This window comes from Arachis hypogaea, chromosome 9 (assembly GCF_003086295.3).
Source record: "Arachis hypogaea cultivar Tifrunner chromosome 9, arahy.Tifrunner.gnm2.J5K5, whole genome shotgun sequence".
Taxonomy (NCBI): Eukaryota; Viridiplantae; Streptophyta; class Magnoliopsida; order Fabales; family Fabaceae; genus Arachis; species Arachis hypogaea.
Window position 1 is genome coordinate 86,244,516 of NC_092044.1, and position 26,230 is coordinate 86,270,745.

At 38.7% G+C, this 26,230-nt stretch overlaps 1 non-coding gene across 1 annotated transcript; it reads right to left on the reverse strand.

The window, feature by feature from the left end:
- Nucleotides 1-23,899: 23,899 nt before the first annotated feature.
- On the reverse strand, nt 23,900-24,003 carry LOC112713635 (small nucleolar RNA R71). The gene has a single exon (XR_003158605.1). It is a non-coding gene; the product is annotated as a small nucleolar RNA R71 (small nucleolar RNA).
- Nucleotides 24,004-26,230: the final 2,227 nt, after the last annotated feature.

A 26,230-nucleotide genomic window follows, 5' to 3' on the forward strand; every position in this document is an offset into this window, starting at 1 on the left:
GTAAAAATCTGAATAAATTAGGATAGGTTGCATGAGTCGGTTTTAGTTAGCATCATTCACATGATAAGTACTTGGTTGGAACAATGAAATCCTTTCTTAGGAAATCAATACTTTAGGGACAGCCATGGGGCATTGCAAATTTTAAATGCTTTGATACCAAAATTGCATGAAGAATTATATTTTGGAACATAGTTTTGAGCTAAGAACACAAGCAAGTGAGTTTTGAACCTAATGGTGTGGTTACATCTTATAACCACTTACTTTCCTTCTTGTGTGCATTATTCTCTTTCTATGATTGTAATCTCTGCTTTGTTTCATTCTTTATGTCCATTATTTTGTGTATTCATGCATTTACATGATTGAGGCCATCATTTCATTAGCTCGCTTACCCAAATAGCCTACCTTTTATCTCCCATTGTTAGCCAATTTGAGCCTACGATTAACCCACTTGTTCTTTAATTTAGCACATTACAAGCCTTAAAGCAGAAGACAATGAAGTCCTCAATTTGGATCTTTGATTGGCTTAGGCTAGTGTATGTGAATATCATTCAAGTGTGGGAACCTTGGAACATTGGGTGAATACAAGGGTAGTTCTATATTGTTATTGGAAATATTGAGGAATTGGGTACATACTCATGTCTTGGCTAAATGAATAGACCTTATGCATTGATGTTCTTGTGTAAAGTTCGGAAAAAAAAAAGAGAAGAGAATGAAAAGGAAAAAAAAAAGAAATAAAAGTGAAACAGAAAAAAAAAAGAAAGAAGAGAAAAAGCAAAAAAGGGGACAAAATGCCCCAAAGTAAAGTTCAAATAAGATCAATGCATAAGTATTGTAAAATGGATGGAAAATACATGAGTATGTGAAAAAGTAAGGAATGGGAAGTTAGATTAGTACTTAATTGAATAGGTCATTATATAGGTTAGGTGGGAAAGCTTAAGTTGATCAAAGATTCAAATCCTAAAGTCCACTAGCCATATATGATCATACCTTGACCCTAGCCCCATTACAACCTAAGAAGAAGACCTAATGATAGATGTATGTATGCATGAAATATATGTTGATTGTTAGAAGAAGAACAAATCTTAGAAAGCATGATTAGGGGAGAATTGAGAGAATCAACCCTAAACACCTGAGTGATCAGAGCGCAAATACTTCCGGTGAGGGTTCGATGATCAATCCTTTGATTCCCGGCTCTTGCGAGCATTCCTCATGCAAGATTGTGTATATTGCATTTGATACTTAGGAACTGGCAAATTCTATGCATTGACCACTATTGTGTCCCATGTGCTTGCATATGTCATAAGGAAGCTGATTTGTTCCCAACAAAGTAGATAACAACATTAGTTGTAGTTGCATGCATATAAGTAGGTTGCATTTCGTGAGTCCTACGCGTTTGTGACCCCTCGGTCTTCTGTATTTCTTTGCATTTTCCTAAGCATGAGGACATGCTAGAATCTAAGTGTGGGGAGGTTGACAAACCCCATTTTGAGGATTTATCTTGTGCTAATTTCAAAGGGTTTATCAATGATTTCACACATTTTCTGCATGAAAATACAAGGACTTGCATTCCTTTCCTAGTCTTGTCTCATGAAGGAAAACATGCTTATTTTGCACTAAAATTGATACCTCTCTAATCTCCCCTTGATGCCATTCGATGCCGTGACCTGTGTGCTAAGTGGTTTCAGGGTATAGAGTAGGAATGGACAGGGAAAGAGAAGAAAAACGGGTACAAGGAAAGGAAGCATGAGAATTGAAGCTTTGGAAATTTCCGCAAGGGCGCGTGCGCGCACCTGACGTGCCCGCGCGGATAAGAGCAATGTGAAGCCGAGACTACGAGCCAAGCCACGAGCCGGCTTGAGTAGCGGCTAAGCCAGGATCCTCATGGACGCGTACGCGTGCACTCCGCTTCCGCGCATACTCCTGAGCCAAATCCAGGGCGCGCACGCGTACCTTGCGCGTACGCGCCGATATGCGAAGATGATTTTTAAAAGTCACGTGACTTAGGCGTGGAGTTGGTTAGAAGTCCTAACTTTTGAGGAGTGCTTTGGCGGGAAGAGGCTTAAGAGGACCAAGGGAGCAAAGGTTGAGGACACTTAGTTCATTTTCTAGTTTTTTGAGATATTTTTGGGGAGTTAGTTACATTGTTAGAGAGAGAAACTCCAACTTCTCTCTAGGATTCATCAACTTCTCTCAAGCTTTTACTAGGGTTCTTCCTCATCAAAATTCTGAATTTTTACCCATTCCTTGGTGAGATCCATTGCAACTTTCATTTCACTTTGTTCATGTAATAGGTTTCTCTTCCAATTTCAAGTTGTAGTTGTAATTGTTGACATTTCTTGGATCTAGGATTAAATTCTATGATTTTTGGATTCCATTGATATTGTGAGGTTTTGATTCTCATTGTTGCTCCTTGATACTTGTTGTTAATTTCTTGTGTTGCAATATTTCTAATTTTACTTTTCTCTTCATTTCACCATGACTTTCCTTTTTGCTCATTACATGTTTGATAAAATGTCAATACTAGCTATGGAGTAGAATTTTTGTACTTGGCATAGGGTTTGGATATTGGGAGAAATTGAATAGTTATCTCAATAGTTGATTGAGAGTTAGGGATTGCTAATTGACTTGGAATGCACTAAAGCTAGATTCCCATAAGGTGAAGCTAGGACTTGTGACTCAAGTTGATTGTTTTCATTTGATTTTCCTCTATACTTAGGGGATAACTAAATGAAGCAAGGCCTAATAGTTGTCAACATTGAATGAGCTATGAGGATAGACTTACCAATGCCAACCCTAAGTCAAGTCCCTTTGATAAATAATTGATTGTTTGTTTCTCATTACTTGCTAAGATCTTCAAAGAATTCAACAAAGCTTACTAAATCAATAAGATGCATACTTTGGCAATTCCAAGGGAGAACGACTCGGGAGATTAATACTCTCGGATATAGATTGTAGTTTTGTTTGATGATGGATTTCGCGTTGGTTTAGACTATACTACGATTGATCACTTGATAAATTCTATACCAACAAAAATTCATTTGTCAAAATGGCGCCGTTGCCGGGGAATTTGCTTTGTGTGCCATGTTATTGTTTGGATTAAGCATGTGTATATGTACATAGTTGCACCTCATTGTGAATAATTCAAGTGACTAACCCCTCATTTGTTACAATGAATTTCATTCCCCCTTCATTGCATGACGCGTTCACAACCGAATCCGAGCTTAGTCCCTTTTGATCCGGAAATAGAACGAACTTTGCTTCATATTAGACAAGCTCGGAGGTGGCTTAAGTTTGGAAAAGGGGAAGAGGCTTTCACCACCTCAACCACCCTACTAGAAGTGAACATTGAACCGTCACTCAAAGAAGGCACTAATTCTACTCCCATCAATCTTACTAACAAATCTTCTTTTGTTTTAGGTACTAATACCATGGATGCTCCGAGGAGAGTTACCATCAAGGAAGCGGGTGCACTGGATTATGTCCTTTAACCCCTTCACGTAACTCACCCCAACTTGAATGCTAACTTTGAATTGAAGACCGCTTTGATCAACCTCCTACCTAAGTTTCATGGGCTTCCCGCACAAGACCCTATTCGACATCTCAAGGACTTCCATCGCATATGCTCAACTACTAGACGGGAAGGGTCCGATGAAGTTGCTATATGGTTGTTTGCTTTCCCTTTCTCTCTTGAGGACAAGGCTAAAGAATGGTTCTACACCCTCTCTAGTGAAGTTACCTCCGATTGGGACTTACTTAGAAGGGGATTCTTGGATAAATTCCTACCTCCGGAGAAGATGGATAGGCTAAGGAAGGAAATGTCTTGTATTGTGCAAGGTGAGACGGAACCACTCTATGAGTATTGGGAACGGTTTCGTAAGCTACTAGATGCATGCCCCAACCACATGCTTGACACTCAAGTATTGCTTGGATACATATGTCAAGGGATGCGAGAGCAAGATAGAACCCTCCTGGACACTTCTAGCAATGGTTCTTTGTCCAAATATAAAACCGCGGAGGAGGCATGGCAACTTATTATTGACTTGGCCGAATCCAATCAACATATGAGGCGAAGAGTCAATCGTTCAAGGACCGTGAATGAGGTATCAACTAGTAGTGAAACCACCGCTCTAACTCAATCCTTGAATGAGATGACATCCATCTTGAAGCAACTCCAATTGAACCAACAACAATCACAACCTCAATCATACCAACAACACCCTCCACCACCTCAACAACACAACCAACAATTGTCCCTCAAAGAGTATGTGGCATTTGCTCTTGCTACTCTCACTACACGGATGAGTGCCCAAGCCTTCAAGAAGATAATACCTTGGCGGCTACCCACAATTTCTATGATCGCCCCAACCAAGGATACTACCAAGGCGGTAATCCTAACCAAGGGTACTCTTATCAAGGAGGAGGAAGCCACAACCAAGGAAGTGGATACAATAATCAAAATTGGAGAGACAACCATCAACAAGGGAATAGGGACAACAACAACAATAATGGAGGAGGTCAAAGATGGGGTAACAATTCACAAAACTTCTCACAAAGCCGACCATACAACTCACAAAATCAACCATACAACCAACAAAACCCACAAAGAAACTACCAAACCTATCAACCACCACATCAAAGACCACCACCCAACCAATCACAAGCTCCTCAACTCACATATGCAACCACCCCCTCTAACCAAGACGAAACACTCCGGACCATTATTCAAGGCCAAAAGGAACTACAAACCACACTTGCTTCCGGCCTCACCGGCCTCACCTCTACACTACAAGCTCTTCTTGCACGCATGGATACACCATCAACTCCTACTCCTCAACCCCCGATCCAAAGTATCATTCCCTCTCAACCTCAACCAAATTCAAAGGGGGGCATTAATGCCATCACCCTTAGATCCGGTACGCAACTAAAAGGGAAGGAAGCAAAGGATTCAAGCCCTATCACAACCGCTCAAGAAGAGGAGAGAATAGACATAGAAGAGGTAGTGGAAGAGGAGACACCACAAGCCATAGTTGAGGATAAGGTCCAACCAACAAGAGAGACAACCAAGGCCAAAAGAACCTTGGAAGAAGAAGTTGCTCAACCACTTCCATTCCCAACACTTGCAAAGAAAGCTAAAAAGCGCATAGAACTTGACCCCAAAATGGTGGAAGTGTTCAAGAAAGTTGAGGTAACCATCCCCCTCCTTGATGCTATCCATCAAGTTCCTAGATATGCTAAATTTCTCAAAGACTTATGCATACATAAGGACAGAATTCTTCAATTGGAAACCATCCCATTGGGGAGTTCTATTTCCGCTTTAATGGGAACGCTACCCGAGAAGTGTGATGATCCGGGTCCTTGTATGGTCACTTGCACGGTCAATGGAGTTCAATTTAGAGATTGTATGTGCGACCTTGGAGCATGTGTTAGCATCATGCCACTATCCGTCTACCGGGTATTGAACTTACCACCACTAAAAAGGTCGACGGCAAGATTTGTCCTAGCGGATAAAAGCATAATAACCGTAGCGGGTGTTGCGGAAGACGTATTGGTGAATATAAAAGGGTTGATATTCCCCATTGACTTCTATGTCCTTGCTATATGTATTATAATTTGTCTATTATTTAACGAGAATGACTCTAGCCTGGTGGAAGAAGCTTGTTGGCCTTATGCTGGAGGAATGGGTTCGAGCCCCATTGGAAGCATTTTGGAAAATTTTCCACAAAATCATCACAAGCGACACTTGGCAGCGCTGGAGGGTGTAGAGCATCGTGGAGTGGCATATCGCTAGTCCATTGTAGATTCACCTTCAACGTTGACCAAATGACTCGAACCGGTCCGGTTTTCACCGAATTTGACCGGTTTTCACCGGTTCACACCGAGTTTGACCGGTCTGTACCGGTTCTCAACCTTACACGGTCTAAATATCGGACCGGACCGATATATGGTCCGGTTTACCGGTTTTCCGGTCGAACCGGCCGGTCCGGTCCGGTTCTGACAACTATGCCTATTACTGACCCTCAACCTTTACGCCCAGTACCTACACAGAATCTTCACCCAAAGATAAGCCAGTAAACTTCCCCCAAATAAAGATGCAGTTGGAAGCAAGTAGGTTTTTAGAATCAAGTATATTACAGACGGCTGATAAACCCCAATTTTATGGTTTATCTTGTGCTTATTTTAGGGGATTTTATCACCTTTTCTCACATTTATTCAATGAAATAACATGATTTTGTAATTCTTCTTGAATTTGTGCTTAAGTGTGAAAACATGCTTTTTAGGCCCTTAAATTGGTAATTTTGATTCACCTTTGATTCCATTAGATGCCTTGATGTGTTTGTTAGTGAATTCAGGTTGAAAAGGCTATGAATGGATCAAAGAAGTGAAGAGAAAAGCATGCAAAGTAGAGAATTTATACAAAAACAAGGATTTGGAGTGCATACGGCAAGGCACACGCGCGACAAACGCACACGCGTGGATGTGATGTCGCATGGCGACGCGTACACATGACCTATGCGTATGCGTCGATGCTCGCACATGAACTCATTAAAGTAAAAATGCTGGGGGCGATTTCTGAGCTGCCCAGGCCCAAATCCAACCCGTTTCTGAAGGTATTTCATGCAGAATTCAAGCTTGGGCAAAGGGAGAGCACTTAATGTAGTCATGATGAGCCTTTAGTTAGTTTTCTAGAGAGGGAAGCTCCCTCTTCTCTCTAGAATTAGGTTAGGATTAGGTCAAATTCTCTTAGATCTAGGTTTCAATTGTTGTTTTCATCTTGTTTCTTCTACAATTTCTTATTTCTATATCTGTGTTCTCTTTAGTTCTCTTGTTAATTTTTCCTTTTATGCTCCTTTTATGTTTATGAATGCTCATGTTGGATTTGGATCTCTTTTAATGCAATTTGATGTTTGATGTTCTTATTTTGTTGAATTGAGTTGTTATTATTGTTTCCTTACAATTGGTAGTTGGTAGATTTACTATTCTTGCACTCTTACTATGCTTTTCTTTTATACCCACCAAGTGTTTGACAAAATACTTGGTTGGGCTTTAGAGTAGACTCTTGAGCATTCTTGGTTTGGAAAGAGGAATTAGGTAATCTTGAGTTGTTAGCTAGTATTGTTTCATTAACGCTAATCTTTTACTAATTCAAATAGTAAGTTGATTAGGACTTGTGGATTGAGATTAGCTAGTCTTATTAGACTTTCTTCGAGTGTGAAGATAATATGATACCTTCTTCCATCGTCAGGGATGACGTAATAAGATAAATTCTTGTTTAATATTGTGATATGATTAACTAGTCTTGTTTGATGTTCTCCCTATGTGAAGATAACATGACACCTTCTTCCATTTGTTGGCGTTGACTAAATAAGATGAATTAATCATTGTATGACTAGGATATAAAGCTTATATTCTCAATCCTTGCCATGAATGTCTCTCTTTATTACTTGTCTTCTTTAATTGCTTGCTTGATTTACGTTCTTGCCCCTTTATTTTCTCGCCCCTTTTATGAATCAAACCCCTTGTTCCTTCATAGCCAATGATTGACCACTTCATTGTAATTCCTCGTGAGACGACCCGAGGTTTAAATACTTCGGTTAATTTTCATTGGGATTTGTACTTGTGACAACCAATTTTTGATTGGGAGGATTGTTTGTTGGTTTGGAAGCTATGCTTACAACGAAGTTCTTATTTCTATAAGAGAAATTTCTAGACCACTAAATAATCCCATCATCAAAATGGTGTCGTTGCCGGGGAATTGCAATGGTACTATGTTATTAGCTATTGTATATATTGTGAATAGCTTGATTTTTGGTTTGTTTGTTAGTTTTTGCTAGTTGTAGGATTTTGTTCTCTTTGTTTTTATTAGTATTTGTTTTATTTTCTCTTGTCACATTCTCATCCTTTTGGCTATGAGTGTGGTTACAACTATGTTGTAGGAGATAGAAGTTACAATGATGATGTGCGTCAAGGATTTGGGAATCAAAGGTGGGAGGAGCCCCAAGCTTATGGGCAACCCTCTTGGCAACAACCTCCGCTGACTTTTTATGGGTACAATTCAAATCTTGATGCATACCAATCTAATGTGTGTGATGACCCTCATTGTGGTTGTCAACCACAATCATCATATGCATGTGATCCCCCTCCTCAATATAGCCCTCCACCATACTTACAAGCCTCATACCACTATTCACATCCATATGATCCTAATCCATATCTACCATACCAACCACCATATGAACCTTACTTAGAGCCACCACCATTCCAACACCAATACCCCCAAGAACCACAAATTCCATACACACCACCTCAAGACTTTCACCAATGTGAACCACCTTCCAACTACAATACCTTTCTCTCAAACAATGAACCCTCTCTTCCACCACTTCCAATAGATGAAGATCTCCATGCCCTCATGCTAAACCAAAGAGATCTTAGATCTTATATCCTAAGAAAATAAGAGGAGACAGAAAAGGAGTTTAAGGAGCTAGAAACCAAGATGGCTATTATGGTAGAAGCCGTTAGCAACATAACCTCATCCTGCCTAAGCTTGCGTAATCAAGGTACTCCCATTATTAAATGTGGAGAAGCAATCAATGAGCTTAGTGAGGTAGTGAATGTGGAGCTTTAAGGTGAAGAAGATGAGTTAAAGCAAGAAGTGCAACAAGAGGGGAAGGTAGAGATTAATGAACAAGAGGAAGTAGTGATTGGATATTTAGGATATGTTAAGTACATAGAGGAATCTCAAGTTGAAGAGCCTTCTTCCATGAAGTGTGAAATTGATGTTAAGGAGGATAGTGTACAACCTCCAAGGCATATCATGGTTGAAGACTTTGAAGAGGTTGATCAAGGGATGGATTCAATCATTGATGAGTTTTTATCTACAATTGAATCCTCTTCCATTGGGCTTGACATGGGGATTAAAGAAGAAGATACCTCACTTCCCACAAGCTTGGTAAGCAATGAAGAAGAGGAGGAATTGGAAGAAAGCCACCAAGAAGAAAGATTGGAAGAAGTGGTACAAGCAATTAGCGCCCCTGTATATGATGATTCCACATCAACATGTGATCCTCTTGAGTTTGAAGAATCCTTCTCCACTATACTTGGAATCGATGATGAAGTAGATTTCACTCAACCTCCTATCTATGATTTGAATGATGGGGAAGAGCTTGAAGACATTGGGGAAGAAGAATGTGAACTTGAGGAAGCTTGGCAAGAGGTAGAGCTTGAAGAACCTTGCCAAGTGGTGGAAGCCTCTAGAAGAGGATGGACGAGAGTGAAACATACTTTATCAAGACCATTGGGAACTTCTCCACCTAGGCCGCCATCTAATCCTTCATTTGAGTGGGTAAAAATTCTAACTAACTTTATTATCCCACTTGAATTTGGCTTGCTTGAAACAGATGGCCAACTTAGGGCGCTTTGTGGAATTAAGCATAAGAGGAAAATGTTCTGTGGTTGGCATTGTAAATCTAGGCTCATTATGGTTGGAAGTTCAAAAGTGAGAAGCATGGATTGGTGTGATGCTCAATTAGATGGGTCAGGGAGGGTAGTTTGGTGCCCCCATGAGAATTCGGCTTGTAACTCACCCGGAGAGAATCAACGTGATCAACTTGAAGACGGGTGTGAAAACAAAGTGTGGGATCCCGGATCACACAAAGAGAATCAATGTTGGGAGCTCATGGTTTGTGACGAACTCCATCAAAACTTGGAGTTATTAACGTTGAATGATGAAGCACAATGGAAGTCCAAGCATTGGTGGATGTTCAAAGATGGATTCAAGCACAAGCCACCTTGATGGAAAGCCCCCCATAAGTCTAACTTAAGGACAATAAATAAAAGTGTTAGGTGGGAGACACCCCACCATGGTAACATCTTTGCTTTTTCCTTTTTGTAAATAGTGGTAAAATAAGTTTAATTTCATGTTTTGTTTGGTTAGTTGAGTTTATTTGGGAGTCTAGTACGTTAAATAAGCTTTTATGATGTTTTGGTAGCTGTTTGGAGGTTTGGAATGCTTGATTTGGTGCAAAAACATGGAAAAATTTTGAAAAATATAGCACCAAGCCACGCGTACGCATCACCCACGCGTATGCGTGACCCCAAGCATTTCGACCATCCACGCGTACGCATGGCCCACGCGTGCACGTGGATCCAAAAATTTCACCATCCATACTAAAACCCGAGAGTTATGCAAGTTACGTGCTGGATTTGTGCCTCTAGCACAAAACCAACCCACGCATGCACGTCACATCTCTTAATAACCCATCACACGTATGCGTGACCCACGCGTACGCGTCGATCCCCTTTCACGCATCCACGCTCACCCATCACTACACGCGTACGCGTAGATTGCCCTGTTCCACCACTCTTCTTGTCTTCTCTTCTCTCTATTTTTTCCCTTCTTCTCTGTTCTCTCCTTTTCTTTCCACCCTTCAACCATCATCCAACACTACCAAACACCATTTATCACCATTTTTTAATTAGTTAATTGATTAGTTATTTAGTTAGTTTAATTCTTGTTTAATTTTTTTGTTTTTATTATAAGTGTTGGATTATTAATCTTGTTTGCCATTTCTTGCTGCTGATTATTGACGAGATGTTATTTTAACATCATTGTTGGATTCTTTGTTGAGGTTAGATTATGTTACTTAGTTTTGAGTTTTAATGTTTAACATTTGTAAACACCAAGTACATGTTACATTGCCTTCAAGCATCTTAAATCTTTTGAATTGTATGATTTGGCCACCATGCATTCATCATCCATTTTTAGGCAATTGTACATTATCAATGCATTTTTTTGTTAGGTGATGCATGTTTATGATTTACCTTATTAACATCACCTATTTCATGCATTGAGATTGCGAAATTGTGAATTGGATCGGAAGCTTACCTAGTAACGTATTTTTGAGCTTTCTAAACTTTGTGGGTCATGCTTGCTATGTGATTGATTTTCACTTCTATAGTCTTCTTCCTAAGTTCCATAGCATCCATATGTTTTACCCCCATGCTACTTAGGTGTTGCAACAACTTCAATATGTGTCATTGATTGATGTGTGAGCTCTATATTTCATTTGGTTCATTAAGTTTACTTGCACATCAATCAATGTTCATTTATTATCCAATTTCACAATTGCGTGATTAGTTGCTTGAATGCTTTCATGCCTCTTCACTACTTGTTTGTATCTTGACTTACAAGTCTTCTTAAAGTATTTTAAGCACACTAGAATAAGTGAAGTGTATGCTTTCTTTTGTATAATTGTGACATGACTTTTAATTACTAGGGTGTGAGTTCTAAACCGCATGCAATTCAGGACCCACACACCTATTCTTCATCAATGTTACACTAATTCATTCACTCAATTCTAGTGATTTACCTCATTCCAACAATCTGCACTTCCTTGCTTTTGCATTTACTTTTCTCACTATCCTCCTTTTTATTTTTCATGAGGGAGTCACTATAAGCAAAAACGGAAGCAGGAGAAGAACGTGCAGCAACCGGTTGACCTACCAGCTGAAAGTAGTAACTCGGAAAGTCACCGTACCCCCTTGCTCATCTTTGAGTGCACCGAGGACGGTGCAAACTTTTAAGTGTGGGGAGGTCGTCTGACCAGTCGGCGTTTTTGGGTGATAAGTTTCTAATCCCAACACTTTTGCATCTCATTTTTAGGTCTTTTAGGATTATTTAGTTGCATTTTCTTATTTTGCATACATATATATATAATAGAATTAGTCAAAATAATGAAATTTTTCAAAAAAAATTTTTAGAACTTGCTTGAATTATATACATTGTGGATCATGTTTTTGAGCTAAGAACACAAGCATGTGAGATTTGAGCCTAATTGTGTGGTTACATCATATAGCCACTTATTTTCCTTCTTGTGTGTGCATTATTCTCTTTCTATGATTGTAATCTTTGATTTGTTTGATTCTATATGTCCATTATTTTGTGTATACATGCATTTATATGATTGAGGCCATTGTTTCAAATAGCTCACTTACCAAAATTGCCCTACCTTTTATCTTCCATTGTTAACCGATTTTGAGCCTATGCTTAACCCATTTGTTCTTAATTTTGGCACATTACAAGCCTAAAGCGAAAAATAATAAATGTCCTTAATTTGGATCTTTGATTAGCTTAGCCTAGTGAGAGTGTTTATCATTCAATTTTGGGAGAGTTGGGAACATTGGTTGGGATAAAAGAGTGTTTTTATACTTTTGTTCAAAATTTTGGGAATTAGGTACATACTCATGTGTTAATTAAATGTAAAACCATATGCATTGATAATTTTGTATATACTTTATTGCAAAAAGAAAAAAATATATACAAAATAAAGAAAAAATATATATACCAAAGGAAAAAAATAATAAAAAAAGAAAGAAAAAGAAAAGCAATAAAAAGGGACAAATGCCCCAAAGTAAAGTTCAATAATATCAATACATATGTGTGGTGTTTGAAAAGAGAATGCATGAGTATGTGAAAAGTGAAAAATGGTAGTTAGGTTAGCATTGAAATTGTATAGGTTTTTATATAGGTTAGGTGGAAAGTTTAGGCTAATCAAAGATTCAAATTTCTAGTCCACTTGACCAAATGCATCCTTACCTTGACCCTAGTCCCATTACAACCTTTGGGAAAATCTTCATGATATTTGTATGCATGCATGAAATCATTGTTGATTGTTAGATGAAAAACAAATCTTGGAAAGCATGATTAGGGGAGAATTGAGTGAATCAACCCCATACACTTGAGTGACTAGAGCGGATACACATCCGATGAGGGTTCGATCGCTCAATTACATGTTTTCACCCATGGTCATCTTTTCTTGCAAGTTTGTAAAATCTTTTAATAACTCAACTCAATTGTGGGTTTGGTTGATGGCCATTGCTTTAGCCCCTATACTCATATATGTTTTCTTGGGAATTGACTTGTTTTGACTAAGTAGATGCATTCATGTAGATAGATTGCATGTAGATAGGATGCATATAGTTAGGTTACATTGAATAAATGTTAATACCCTTTGTTTCTTTCTTGAGTTTAGCATGAGGACATGCTTAGTTTAAGTGCGGGGAGGTTTGATAAACCCCAATTTTGTGGTTTATCTTGTGCTTATTTGGGAGAATTTTTTCACCTTTTCTCATATTTATTCAATGAAAAAGCATGATTTTGTAATTCTCTTTGAATTTGTGCTTAAGTGTGAAAACATGCTTTTTAGGCCCTTAAATTGGTAATTTCGATTCACCTTTGATTCCACTAGATGCCTTGATGTGTTTGTTAGTGAATTCAGGTTGAAAAGGCTAGGAATGGATTAAAGGAGTGAAGAGAAAAGCATGCAAAGTGGAGAATTCATGCAAAAACAAGGATTTAGAGTGCATACGTCGACGCGCACACGTGACATGACGCGTACGCGTGGATGGAAAATGTCAAGCGAAGCGTACGCATGACTCATGCATACGCGTCGATGCTCGCACGTGACCTCATTAAAGTGAAAACGCTGGGGGCAATTTCTGAGTTGCCCAGACCCAAATCCAACCCGTTTCTAAGGGTATTTCATGCAGAATTCAAGCTTGGGCAAAGAGGGAGCACTTAGTGTACTCATGATGAGCCTTTAGTTAGTTTTCTAGAGAGAGAAGCTCCCTCTTCTCTCTAGAATTAGGTTAGGATTAGGTCAAATTCTCTTAGATCTAGGTTTTAATTGTCGTTTTCATCTTGTTTCTTCTACAATTTCTTATTTCTACATCTTTGTTCTCTTTAGTTCTCTTGTTAATTTTCCCTTTTATGCTCCTTTTATGTTTATGAATGCTCATGTTGGATTTGGATCTCTTTTAATGCAATTTGATGTTTGATGTTCTTATTTTATTGAATTGAGTTGTTATTATTGTTTCCTTGTAATTGGTAGTTGGTAGATTTACTATTCTTGCACTCTTACTATGCTTTCCTTTTATACCCACCAAGTGTTTGACAAAATGTTTGGTTGGGCTTTAGAGTAGACTCTTGAGCATTCTTGGTTTGGAAAGAGAAATTAGGTAATCTTGAGTTATTAAGACCCAACTTATATTGGGGATCTAGAGTTTTTATCTAGTATTGTTTCCATTAATGCTAATCTTTTACTAATTCAATTAGTAAGTTGATTAGGACTTGTGGATTGAGATTAGCTAGTTTTATTAAACTTTCTTCGAGTGTGAAGATAATATGATACCTTCTTCCATCATCGGGGATGATGTAATAAGATAAATTCTTGTTTATTATTGTGATATGATTAACTAGTATTGTTTGACGTTCTCCATATGTGAAGATAACATGACACTTTCTTCCATTTGTTGGAGTTGACTAAATAAGATGAATTAATCATTGTATGACTAGGATAGAAAGCCTATATTCTCAATCCTTGCCATGAATGTCTCTCTTTATTACTTGTCTTCTTTAATTACTTGCTTGATTTACTTTCTTGCCCCTTTATTTTCTCGCCCCTTTTATGAATCAAACCCCATGTTCCTTCATAGCCAATGATTGACCACTTCATTGCAATTTCTCGTGAGACAACCCGAGGTTTAAATACTTTGGTTAATTTTCATTGGAGTTTGTACTTGTGACAACCAATTTTTTATTGGGAGGATTCTTTGTTGGTTTGGAAGCTATGCTTATAAAGAAGTCCTTATTTCTATAAGAGAAATTTCTAGACCACCAAATAATCCCATCATCAACGTCTGTCTACAGAGGTACTAGGCTAGGTTGGTTGCTCAAGGCTTTACTCAAAAGCCAGGCTTTGACTTCACAGAAACCTACAGTTCGGTAGTCAAGCCTACCTCAATAAGACTGTTGCTCTCAGTTGCCTTGTCAAGGTTCTGGACAATTAGGCAATTGGATGTGAACAATGCCTTCTTGCATGGGGACCTCACTGAAGAAGTGTACATGAGGCAGCCCCAAGGGTATGAGCAAGAAGATCCCTCATTAGTATGAAAATTAACTAAAGCTCTCTACGGGCTAAAGCAGGCTCCTAGGGAGTGGTATCATAAGTTGGCAAGTGGGTTAAAAGACCTTGGTTTTGCAGCAACCAAGTCAGACATAATAGTGTTTGTTCATGACAGCAACAACTTCAAATGTATTCTCTTGTGTATGTAGAAGATATAATTGTAACAGGTGAGTCAGCCAGTTCGGTCAAGAAAGTCATCCAGCTGCTAAACTCAAAGTTTGCTCTAAAAGATGCATTACTTTCTTGGAATTTAAGTCACCAAAACTAAAGATGCAGGTTTGGTCTTCACACAGCAAAAATACATTGAAGAGTTGGTGAAGAAGGCTGGCATGGTGGGGTGCAAAGGTTGCCACACACCTCTTCCCTCTACAGTCAAAATCACAGTCCTAGGAGATTCAAGCTTCAACGACCCAAGTCTCTACCGATCTGTCATAGGCAATTTGTAGTACTTGACTATTACCAAGCCTAAGATCTGCTATGCTGTCGATAAACTTGTTCAATTTGTTCAATCCTTTCTAGATTCACACTGAAAAACGGTGAAACTTGTGTTGAGATATCTACATAGAACAGCAAGTCATGGTCTGCATATAAAAAAGGACATTGCTATGAGGATCACTGCATACAATGACTCTGACTAGGCTGGTGACCCAGCAGATCGAAAATCAACTAGTGGGTACTATGTATTCCTTGGCTCCAACCTGGTTTCCTAGGCATCAAAGAAACAGACAGCTATGGCCAGATCTAGTACTGAAGCTGAGTATAGAAGCATCGCAGATACAATAGCAGAATTAGTTTGGATAAGAAACTTAATGGTTGAGTTAAAACTCCCTATTCCTGAGTCACCAATACTGTACTGTGACAATTTAAATGCTGTATTGTTAGTAGCAAATTCCATCCTGCATTCTAAATCTAAACATTTTGAAATCGATCTCCATTTTGTTAGAGATCATGTTAATGGCAAACAAATTAGAGTGAATCATATCCTAGGAGCTGTGCAAATTGATGATGTATTCACAAAGGCTGTTTTATCTGAATCCTTCTTACACTTCAGAAGCAAGCTCAATGTCAGTGACCAATAACAAATTGAAAGTGTTCAACAGAAAGTGGAAGCTAGAGATGATGTTGCTAGCAAAAAAGAAGCTGCAAGAGAAGGAAATTAGAGATGATGTTAGAGGTTGAGTAAATAGCTTGCTCTGTCGCATGCTCTACTGCTTACTCTGCTTCTGCCCCGTTTAGTTAGTTTGTTATTCTAGCAAGCTGTGATTCAGTTTTCTGTTAGAGTTAGTGAGCCCTGCTGACTCAGCAGAAGCTTCTAGGACAGTATTCAGTTATTCAGTTAGTTACAATTAGTTGCTAGCTGTTATAGATCAAGTTAGTTGCTAGAAGGTTTAACTTTGTCTATAAATGCTAATACTCATGTACAGAAGTCAATTTTTTCGCTTCAGTTCAATACACACATGCTTTCGGTCCCATTTATCTTTTTCTCCTCTCTCTGAGACCTGGTACCTTTCATGAACAATGCATTTCTACATACATTTGTATGGTTTACAGTAGTCAAATCACATATGGTATGAAAACTCAGCTTTTACTTTCTCATGGATATTAACAGACTATTTCTGATTATAGCTTATTTATTAAGTTCATTGGTACTAAAATTTCTATACTTATAGTCTATGTTGATGATATAGTTCTTATTGAGAATTTTATTTACAAGCTAGCTGCCAATATTTTAAAATTAAATATTTGGATCCCTTAAAGTATTTTTTAGACATTAAAAATGCTCAATCAGTCTAAGAAATTTCGTTGTCTTAGAAAAAATATTGTTGAGACCTTTTGTGTAAAACCCAGTTAATTAACGGCTAATTAACCCATAAATGAGAATTTATTCTGGAAAAGCCTAAAAGGTGATTTTTATGGCTAAATGTGATAGAGGAGATTGAGACGAGAATTTTGGTACCAATTTTATAGAATTCGGACCAAGATTGGACCGAACGGGCCAAATCGGACCAATTGGACTCAAAGTGGGCCCTTGGCCCAACATAACTTAACCAAAACCCTAGTTTTCAGCACTCTCTCTCCTCATTTGTTACACACACAAGCTGAAATTAGAGAGAAAGGGAGGAAGAACACTCTCTCAAGTTCTCTCCCTTGGTTGATCTTCAAACCACCATAACTTTTGATCTAGAGCTCCGATTACTGCTCCGTTTGCGGCCACGCGTTCACCGCGGAGAGCTCTACAAAACCCATACAACCAATTTTGAGGTAAGCCACGTGTTGCTGTTCGAAATCTCAGCCCTTATTTTCGAGTTTCATGGGTGAAATGTTGAGATTTTGGGTTCTTTGATGTTATAGGACTCATCTCTCTTGAAGGAGAAGGTTAATCTTGTCTCCTTGGACCTTGGGTGTGGTAAGGTTCTTAACCCTAGTGTAATTTTGTTGTTTTATGATGTTTGGGTTTTGAGATGTTGTGTATGGGTATGATGATTGTGGCTTAGGTTGTGTTTATGTGAGTATTGGAGCTTGAGTGGTGATTTTGAAAAGCTTGAAAAAAGGGATTTGGTGGTGAAAAATCTGTTCTTGGAGGTGTTGATGCCTTGAGAGCTTGTGGATAAGTGATTTGGAAGTGCTCCGGTGGAGCTTGGGAAAGTCGGCTAAGGTATGGTTTCGGTTTCCCGTATCTAATATGTAATGTGGTAGGAAATACTTAGGCTAGAGGCCCTAAGATAGGCATTGAATGGTTGATGTTGTTGAATGATTGAGATATATGATGTGGTCATATATGTGATGATGATTATTGATGCCTTGGTGGTATGATGTATGAGAAATATGCATGTTGTGATATATGCTTGATGATTGGTTATGGTTGAATTGTGGGTTGAACCATGTTGATGGTGAGTATGATATTAATTGTGTACAATAATGATTTATTGGAATTGGTGTTGTTGAGAATTGGCATGAGGGATAGTATATGATATGTCAATATGTTTGAGTTTGAGCCACTTGGGTGAAGTGGGTTAAAATGATGAGATAGTGAATTTGTAATTTGTGGTAATGTGTCAATGTGTGAGTTGAGGAGGCTTGATGTGGAATTTGATATATTTAGATTGATTTCAAAGAAAAGGGATGAAAATGGCATGTTTTGATTGATTTTGAAAAGAGTTGGAAATGACTTGTTTTGAAAATGGCACTTTGTGGTTTTTATGAAAAACATGGTTTTTGGGCATACTTTGGTGGGACATAACTTGGACTACGGATCTCTGTTTTGTACCAAATCTTTTTAGAAATGAAATTGGATTCGGGGTGTCCGTGCCGTTCAAAGAACGGGTGAAAAACGATTTAAAATGAGAAAGTTATGTCCGTTGGAAGATTGGGGTTTAAATTGGTGAATTCTGCAGCTTTTAACTTAGAAAATTTTTAGCAGAATGGCCCCTTGCGCGTGGGCGCACTTGGCGCGTGCGCGCCGTCCTTCCTGAAAATGCCATCCACGCGTGCGCGTGATGTGCGCGGGCGCGCCGATTGTGCTGCACCCAATGCCCAGCCATTTTCCAGAGAGTCATGCCAGAACTGTGCCAGTGTTGTGCCTGGGGCACGAGAACACCCACGCGTACGCGTGGTTGACGCGTACGCGTCGATTGGCAAATTTTTAATCCATGCGTTAGCGTGCTTGACGCTTGCGCGTCGATGAAGTTTTTGAGGCCATCCGCGCGTGCGCGTGGAGTGCGCGTACGCGTGGCCCTGTTTTCATCCCAAAGTTGATTTTTGAGTTTTAAAAGCCAAATCTCATACTTCTAAGCCTCCGATCTCACCACTTATATCTTAAATCATTATGATATGCCTAGCTATTAGAAAAGGGCTAGTGAATGAGGTAACTCGCGAGTGAAGCAAGGGGAAGATGAATAATCAATGAGGATCATTGATGATTATGTGAGATGTGGAGGATGGTGGTGGAAGTGCTTGTTATGCCATTGGCCGAAGGGCCGTAATTGTTTATGAATTGGCTGGTTCTGGATTGAACCGTGAGCCGGAATAGCTGTGTATGCTATGAATATTGGCTGGTTATGGATTTAACCGTGAGCCGGATGGCTGATATGGATGTTGATCCATGGATGAGAATTCAGGCATGTTTATGCTGAATTATTGATAATTGTGATTTGCACTTCCACTATCTGAGATACGAGTTTCCCTGGGTAGTAGCAGTGGCTAGCCACCACGTGCTCCAGGTTGAGACTTGATACTCTGCTGACCTATGTCGTAAGTGTGGCCGGGCACTGTGAAAGACCCGGATGAGCTCGCCCCCGTATATATTCACCAGTGAGGGTGATGGATATAGATCATGATTATGATCAAGTTTATGACGAGTATAACTTGAGTTGGGGATGCATGACAGAGGGACAGTCCAATGGTTAGCGACCAGGACTTGTCGGGTTGGCTCTTTAACCGACAAGATGATATCATCAGCCACTAGGGATAGGCATTCATCATATGCATACTATATGAATTGTTTGAGATTGCCTATTTGACTGCATAATACTTGCTAATTGTCTAAATGCCTTAACTATTCCTATTTGCATATTCTTCGTTTGATATAACTGTGTTTGCTACTTTATACTCCTGCTGGTGGTTGGGAGGTCTGAAGGAATTGGAAAGGGAAGTGTTAGTTAGACTGAAGAATCCTTAGTCAGATGCCCTTTATGGTTTAGCTTGTTTATAAGCTTTGATATTATCTGGAGGAAGTTCTAGGATTGTCTTTGGCTTTCCTCCATTATTATGTATTATATATGTGGAAGCTGTTACCATGCTGGGGACCTCTGGTTCTCACCCATGCGGATTTTGTGGTTTTCAGATGCAGGACGTGAGGTTTCTCGCTGAGGCATGCTGGGGACTTCTAGATTTGCGAAGATCCTTTGTTCTCAGGGCTATGTTTTGGTTTATATGTTTTGCTTAGATACTTTTATCTCCATTAAATAATACAAACTGTGATGACTCCTCTTATGGGAGAATTTTGGAGAATAGGTTTTATGTATTGGTGTCCCTTTGGGTTTCCTTTGGGGTTTTTCTTATTTTATCATATGTATATATTGTTATGCTCGGACCGGTTATCTTCGCAGCCGGATCTTGAGACTTGATATTCCTATTTTTGACACTCCTTTGTATATATATAATCACGTGTTGGTTATCCTTGTTCGTTGATGAGCGGATAGTTTATACGCTTTTTGGCATTGTTTTTAGGTAGTTTTTAGTAAGTTTGAGCTACTTTTAGGGATGTTTTCATTAGTTTTTATGTTAAATTCACATTTCTGGACTTTACTATGAGTTTGTGTGTTTTTCTGTGATTTCAGGTAAATTCTGGCTGAAATTGAGGGACTTGAGCAAAATTCTGAAAAAGGCTGACAAAATGACTGCTGATGCTGTTGGAATCTGACCTCCCTGCACTCAAAATGGATTTTCTGGAGCTACAGAACTCCAAATGGCGCGCTCTCAACGGCGTTGGAAAGTAGACATCCAGGGCTTTCCAGAAATATATAATAGTCTATACTTTATTCGGGAATTGACGACGTAACTTGGCGTTGAACGCCAAGTTCATGCTGCTGTCTGGAGTTAAACGCCAGAAAAACGTCATGATCCGGAGTTGAACGCCCAAAACACGTCATAACTCGGAGTTCAACTCCAAGAGAAGCCTCAGCTCGTGGATTGATCAAGCTCAGTCCAAACATACACCAAGTGGGCCCCGGAAGTGAATTTATGCATCAATTACTTACTCATGTAAACCCTAGGAGCTAGTTTATTATAAATAGAACATTTAACTATTGTATTAGATGTCTTTGGACCACGTTTCATCTTTGGTCTCAGTTTTGTATTATTCTTCATCTTAGGAGGCCATTGAGCACGTTTCAGGGGGCTGGCCATTCAGCCATGCCTGAACCTTTTACTTATGTATTTTCAACGGTGGAGTTTCTGCACACCATAGATTAAGGGTGTGGAGCTCTGCTGTACCTCAAGTATTAATGCAATTCTATTGTCTTTTATTCAAATCCCTCTTATTCTTATTCCAAGATATTCATTCGTACCCAAGAACATGATGAATGTGATGATAAGTAACCCTCATTATCATTCTCACTTATGAACGCACGTGATTGACAACCACTTCCGTTCTACATGCAACAAGAGCTTGAATGTGTATCTCTTAGATTCCCCAACAGAATCTTCGTGGTATAAGTTAGATAGATGGCGGCATTCATGAGGATCCGGAAAGTCTAAACCTTGTCTGTGGTATTCCGAGTAGGACTCTATGATTGAATGACTGTGACGAGCTTCAAACTCCTGAAGGCTGGGCGTGATGACAAGCGCAAAAGAATCAAGGGATTCTATTCCAACCTGATTGAGAACCGACAGATGATTAGCCGTGCTGTGACAGAGCATAGGAACGTTTTCACTGAGAGGATGGGATGTAGCCATTGACAACGGTGATGCCCTACATACAGCTTGCCATGGAAAGGAGTAAGAAGGATTGAGTTGAAGCAGTGGGAGAGCAGGCGTCCTTGAGCCATACAGTATCTTCATTCGCTTATCTGAAATTCCCACCAATGAGGCTGCATGAGTACTCTATCCCTTTTATTATATATTTTCTTATTTCTATTTTCAAAAAACCCATAAACCAATTTAATCTGCCTAACTGAGATTTACAAGGTGACCATAGCTTGCTTCATATCAACAATCTCTGTGGGATCGACCCTTACTCACGTAAGGTTTATTACTTGGACGACCCAGTACACTTGCTGGTTAGTTGAACGGAGTTGTGAATTCAACTGGTGTCACAATAATAATTTCATACAACTTAAAGAATAGTGATCACAATTTCGTCCACCAAGTTTTTGGCGCCATTGCCGGGGATTGTTCGAGTATGGACAACTGACGGTTCGTCTTGTTGCTCAGATTAGGTAATTTTCTTTTCAAAAATCTTTTTCAAAATTTTTCTTTTATTTTTCATTTTTCCAAAAATGTTTTTCGAAAAAAATTAAAATAAAAATACAAAAAAATTAGAAAATCATAAAAATCAAAAAAAATATTTTGTGTTTCTTGTTTGAGTCTTGTGTTAATTTTTAAGTTTGGTGTCAATTGCATGCTTTTAAAATTTTTCTTGCATTTTTTCGAAAATTTCATGCATTCATAGTGTTCTTCATGATCTTCAAGTTGTTCTTGACAAGTCTTCTTGTTTGATCTTGATGATTTCTTGTTTTGTGTCTTTTGTTGTTTTTCATGTGCACTTTTGCATTCATATTTTCCATGCATTAAAGATTTCTAAGTTTGGTGTCTTGCATGTTTTCTTTGCATCAAAAATTTTTCAAAATTATGTTCTTGATGTTCATCATGATCTTCAAAGTGTTCTTGGTGTTCATCTTGACTTTCATAGCATTCTTGCATGCATTCATTGTTTTGATCTAAAAATTTCATGCATTGAGTATTTTTGTTGTTTTTCTCTCTCATAATTAAAAATTCAAAAATCAAAAAAATATCTTTTCCTTATTTTCCTCCAAAATTTCGAAATTTTGGGTTGACTTGGTCAAAAATTTTTCAAAATTAGTTGTTTCACACAAGTCAAGTCAAAATTTCAATTTTAAAAATCTTATCTTTTCAAAATCTTTTTCAAAAATCATATCTTTTTCATTTTTTTTATATAATTTTCGAAAATTTCAAAAAAATCTTTTTCAAATTATTCTCAAAATCTTTTTCTTATCTTTATATCATATTTTCGAAAATTAGCTAACAATTAATGTGATTGGTTCAAAAATTTGAAGTTTGTTACTTTTTTGTTAAGAAAGGTTCAATCTTTAAGTTCTAGAATCTTATCTTGTAGTTTCTTGTTAGTTAAGTCAATTTTAAAATTAAATCTTTTTATCTTTTATCTTATCTTTTTCAAAAAGTTTATCTTTTTCAAAATTTGATTTCAAAATATCTTATCTAACTTCTTATCTTCCTATCTTTTTCGAAATTTGATTTCAAATCTTTTTCAATCAACTAACTAACTTTTTGTTTATTTCTTATCTTTTTCAAAACCAACTAACTACCTATCCCTCTCTAATTTTCGAAAATATCTCATCTCTTTTTCAAAAATTCTTTTTGTTTAAATTTTAATTTTAATCTTATCTTATCTCTAATTTTCGAAAATTACTAACCTCTTTTTCAAAAATTATTTTCGAAATTTCTCTTCTCTTCTCTTATTCTATTTAATTAATTAATTACTAACACTTCTCTTCACCTCTCTTCATCTAAGAATCCGAACTTCTTATATCCCTTGTATTTGGATTCTTCTACCCCTTTCTTCTTCTACTAACATAAAGGAATCTCTATACTGTGACATAGAGGATTCCTCTTTCTTTTCTTGTTTTCTTCTCTTTCATATGAGCAGGAACAGGGAAAAAGGCACTCTTGTTGAAATTGATCCAGAACCTGAAAGGACTCTGAAGAGAAAATTAAAAGAAGCTAAATTACAACAATCCAGAAACAACCTTTCAGAAATTTTCGAACAAGAGAAGGACATGGCAGCCGAAAATAATAATAATAATGCAAGGAGAATGCTTGGTGACTTCACAAAGCCAACATCCAAGTTTGATGGAAGAAGCATCTCCATTCCTGCCATTGGAGCCAATAACTTTGAGCTTAAGCCTCAACTAGTTGCTTTAATGCAACAAAACTGCAAGTTCTATGGACTTCCATCTGAAGACCCTTATCAGTTTTTAACTGAGTTCTTGCAGATCTGTGAGACTGTAAAGACAAATGGAGTTGATCCTGAAGTCTACAGACTCATGCTTTTCCCTTTTGTTGTAAGAGACAGAGCTAGAATATGGTTGGATTCACAACCTAAGGATAGCCTGGACTCCTGGGATAAGCTGGTCACTGCCTTCTTGGATAAATTCTTTCCTCCTCAAAAGCTGAGCAAGCTGAGAGTGGATGTTCAAACCTTCAAACAAAAAGATGGTGAATCCCTCTATGAAGCTTGGGAAAGATACAAGTAGCTGACCAAAAGATGTCCATCTGACATGTTTTCAGAATGGACCCTATTAGATATATTCTATTATGGTCTCTCTGAATTTTCGAAAATGTCACTGGACCACTCTGCAGGTGGATCTATTCACCTGAAGAAAACGCCTGAAGAGGCTCAAGAACTCATTGACATGGTTGCAAACAACCAGTTCATGTATACGTCTGAGAGGAATTCCGTGAATAATGGGATACCTCAGAAGAAAGGAGTTCTTGAAATTGATGCTCTGAATGCCATATTGGCTCAGAACAAAATGTTGATTCAACAGGTCAACATAATCTCTCAAAATCTGAATGGATTGCAACATGCATCCAAAAGTACTAGAGAGGTAGCTTCTGAAGAAGCTTATGATCCTGAGAACCCTGCCATGGCAGAAGTTAATTACATGGGTGAACCTTATGGAAACACCTATAACCCATCATGGAGAAATCACCCAAATTTCTCCTGGAAGGATCAACAAAAGCCTCAACAAGGCTTTAACAATGGTGGACGCAATAGGCTGAGCAATAGTAAGCCATATCCATCATCTTCTCAGCAACAGACAGAGAATTCAGAACAAAACACTTCTAATTTAGCCAATATTGTCTCTGATCTGTCAAAAGCCACTTTCAGTTTCATGAATGAAACAAGATCCTCCATTAGAAATTTGGAGGCACAAGTGGGCCAGCTGAGTAAGAAAGTCATTGAAACTCCTCCCAGTATTCTCCCAAGCAATACAGAAGAGAATCCAAAAGGAGAGTGCAAGGCCATTGATTTGATCAAAGTGGCCGAATGCACTAGGGAGGAGGAGGACGAAAATCCTAGTGAGGAAGACCTCCTGGGACGTCCTTCAAGCAAGAAGGAGTTTCCTATTAAGGATCCAAAGGAATCTGAGGCTCATCTAGAGACCATAGAGATTCCATTAAATCTCCTTCTGCCATTCATGAGCTCTGAAGACTATTCTTCCTCTGAAGAGGATGAAGATGTGACTGGAGAGCAAGTTGCTCAATATTTAGGAGCTATCATGAAGCTGAATGCCAAGCTGTTTGGTAATGAGACTTGGGAAAGTGAACCTCCCTTGCTCATTAGTGAACTAGATACTTGGATTCAGAAAACTCTACCTCAAAAGAAACAGGATCCTGGCAAGTTCTTAATACCTTGTACCATTGGCACCATGAGCTTTGAAAAAGCTCTATGTGATCTGGGGTCAGGGATAAATCTTATGCCACTCTCTGTAATGGAGAAGCTGGGGATCATTGAGGTACAACCTGCCTTGTTCTCATTGCAATTGGCAGATAAGTCATTGAGACAAGCTTATGGAATAGTAGAAGACGTGCTAGTAAAGGTTGAAGGCCTTTATATCCCTGCTGATTTCATAATCCTAGACACTAGGAAGGAAGATGATGAATGCATCATCCTAGGAAGACCTTTCCTAGCCACAGCAGGAGCTGTGATAGATGTCAACAGAGGAGAATTAGTCCTTCAATTGAATGGGGACTACCTTGTGTTTAAAGCACATGGCCATCCCTCTGTGACAAAAGAGAGTAAGCAGGAAGAGCTTCTCTCAGTTCAGAGTCAAGAAGAGCCCACACAGTCAAACTCTAAGTTTGGTGTTGTGAGGCCACAACCAAACTCTAAGTTTGGTGTTCAGACCCCATATCCAAACTCTAAGTTTGGTGTTGGGACTACACTAACATTGACCTGATCACCTTGTGGCTCCATGAGAGCCACTGTCAAGCTATTGACATTAAAGAAGCGCTTGTTGGGAGGCAACCCAATTTTAATTATCTAATTTTTATTTTATTGTTATTTTGTGTTTTATTAGGTACATGATCATGAGGAGTCACGAAAAAATCAAAAAAATTAAAAACAGAGTCAAAAAATAGAAGAAAAAAATTTCTCACCCTGGAGGTAGCACAGACTGGCGTTCAACGCCAGTAAGATGCATCTGGCTGGCGTTCAACGCTAGAACAGAGCACCATTCTGGCGCTGAACGCCAGAAACAAGCAACATCCTGGCGCTGAACGCCAGGAATGTGCCTGGAGGAGACAAGCTGGCGTTAAACGCCAGCAACAAGCATGAAACTGGCGTTCAACGCCAGAAACATGCATTACATGGGCGTTGAACGCCCAGAACGTGCACCAATGGGCGTTTGAACGCCAGAATGATGCACGAAGGCAATTTACATGCCTATATGGTGAAGGAATGGTATTTCTTTTCACCACAGGATCTGTGGACCCCACAGGAT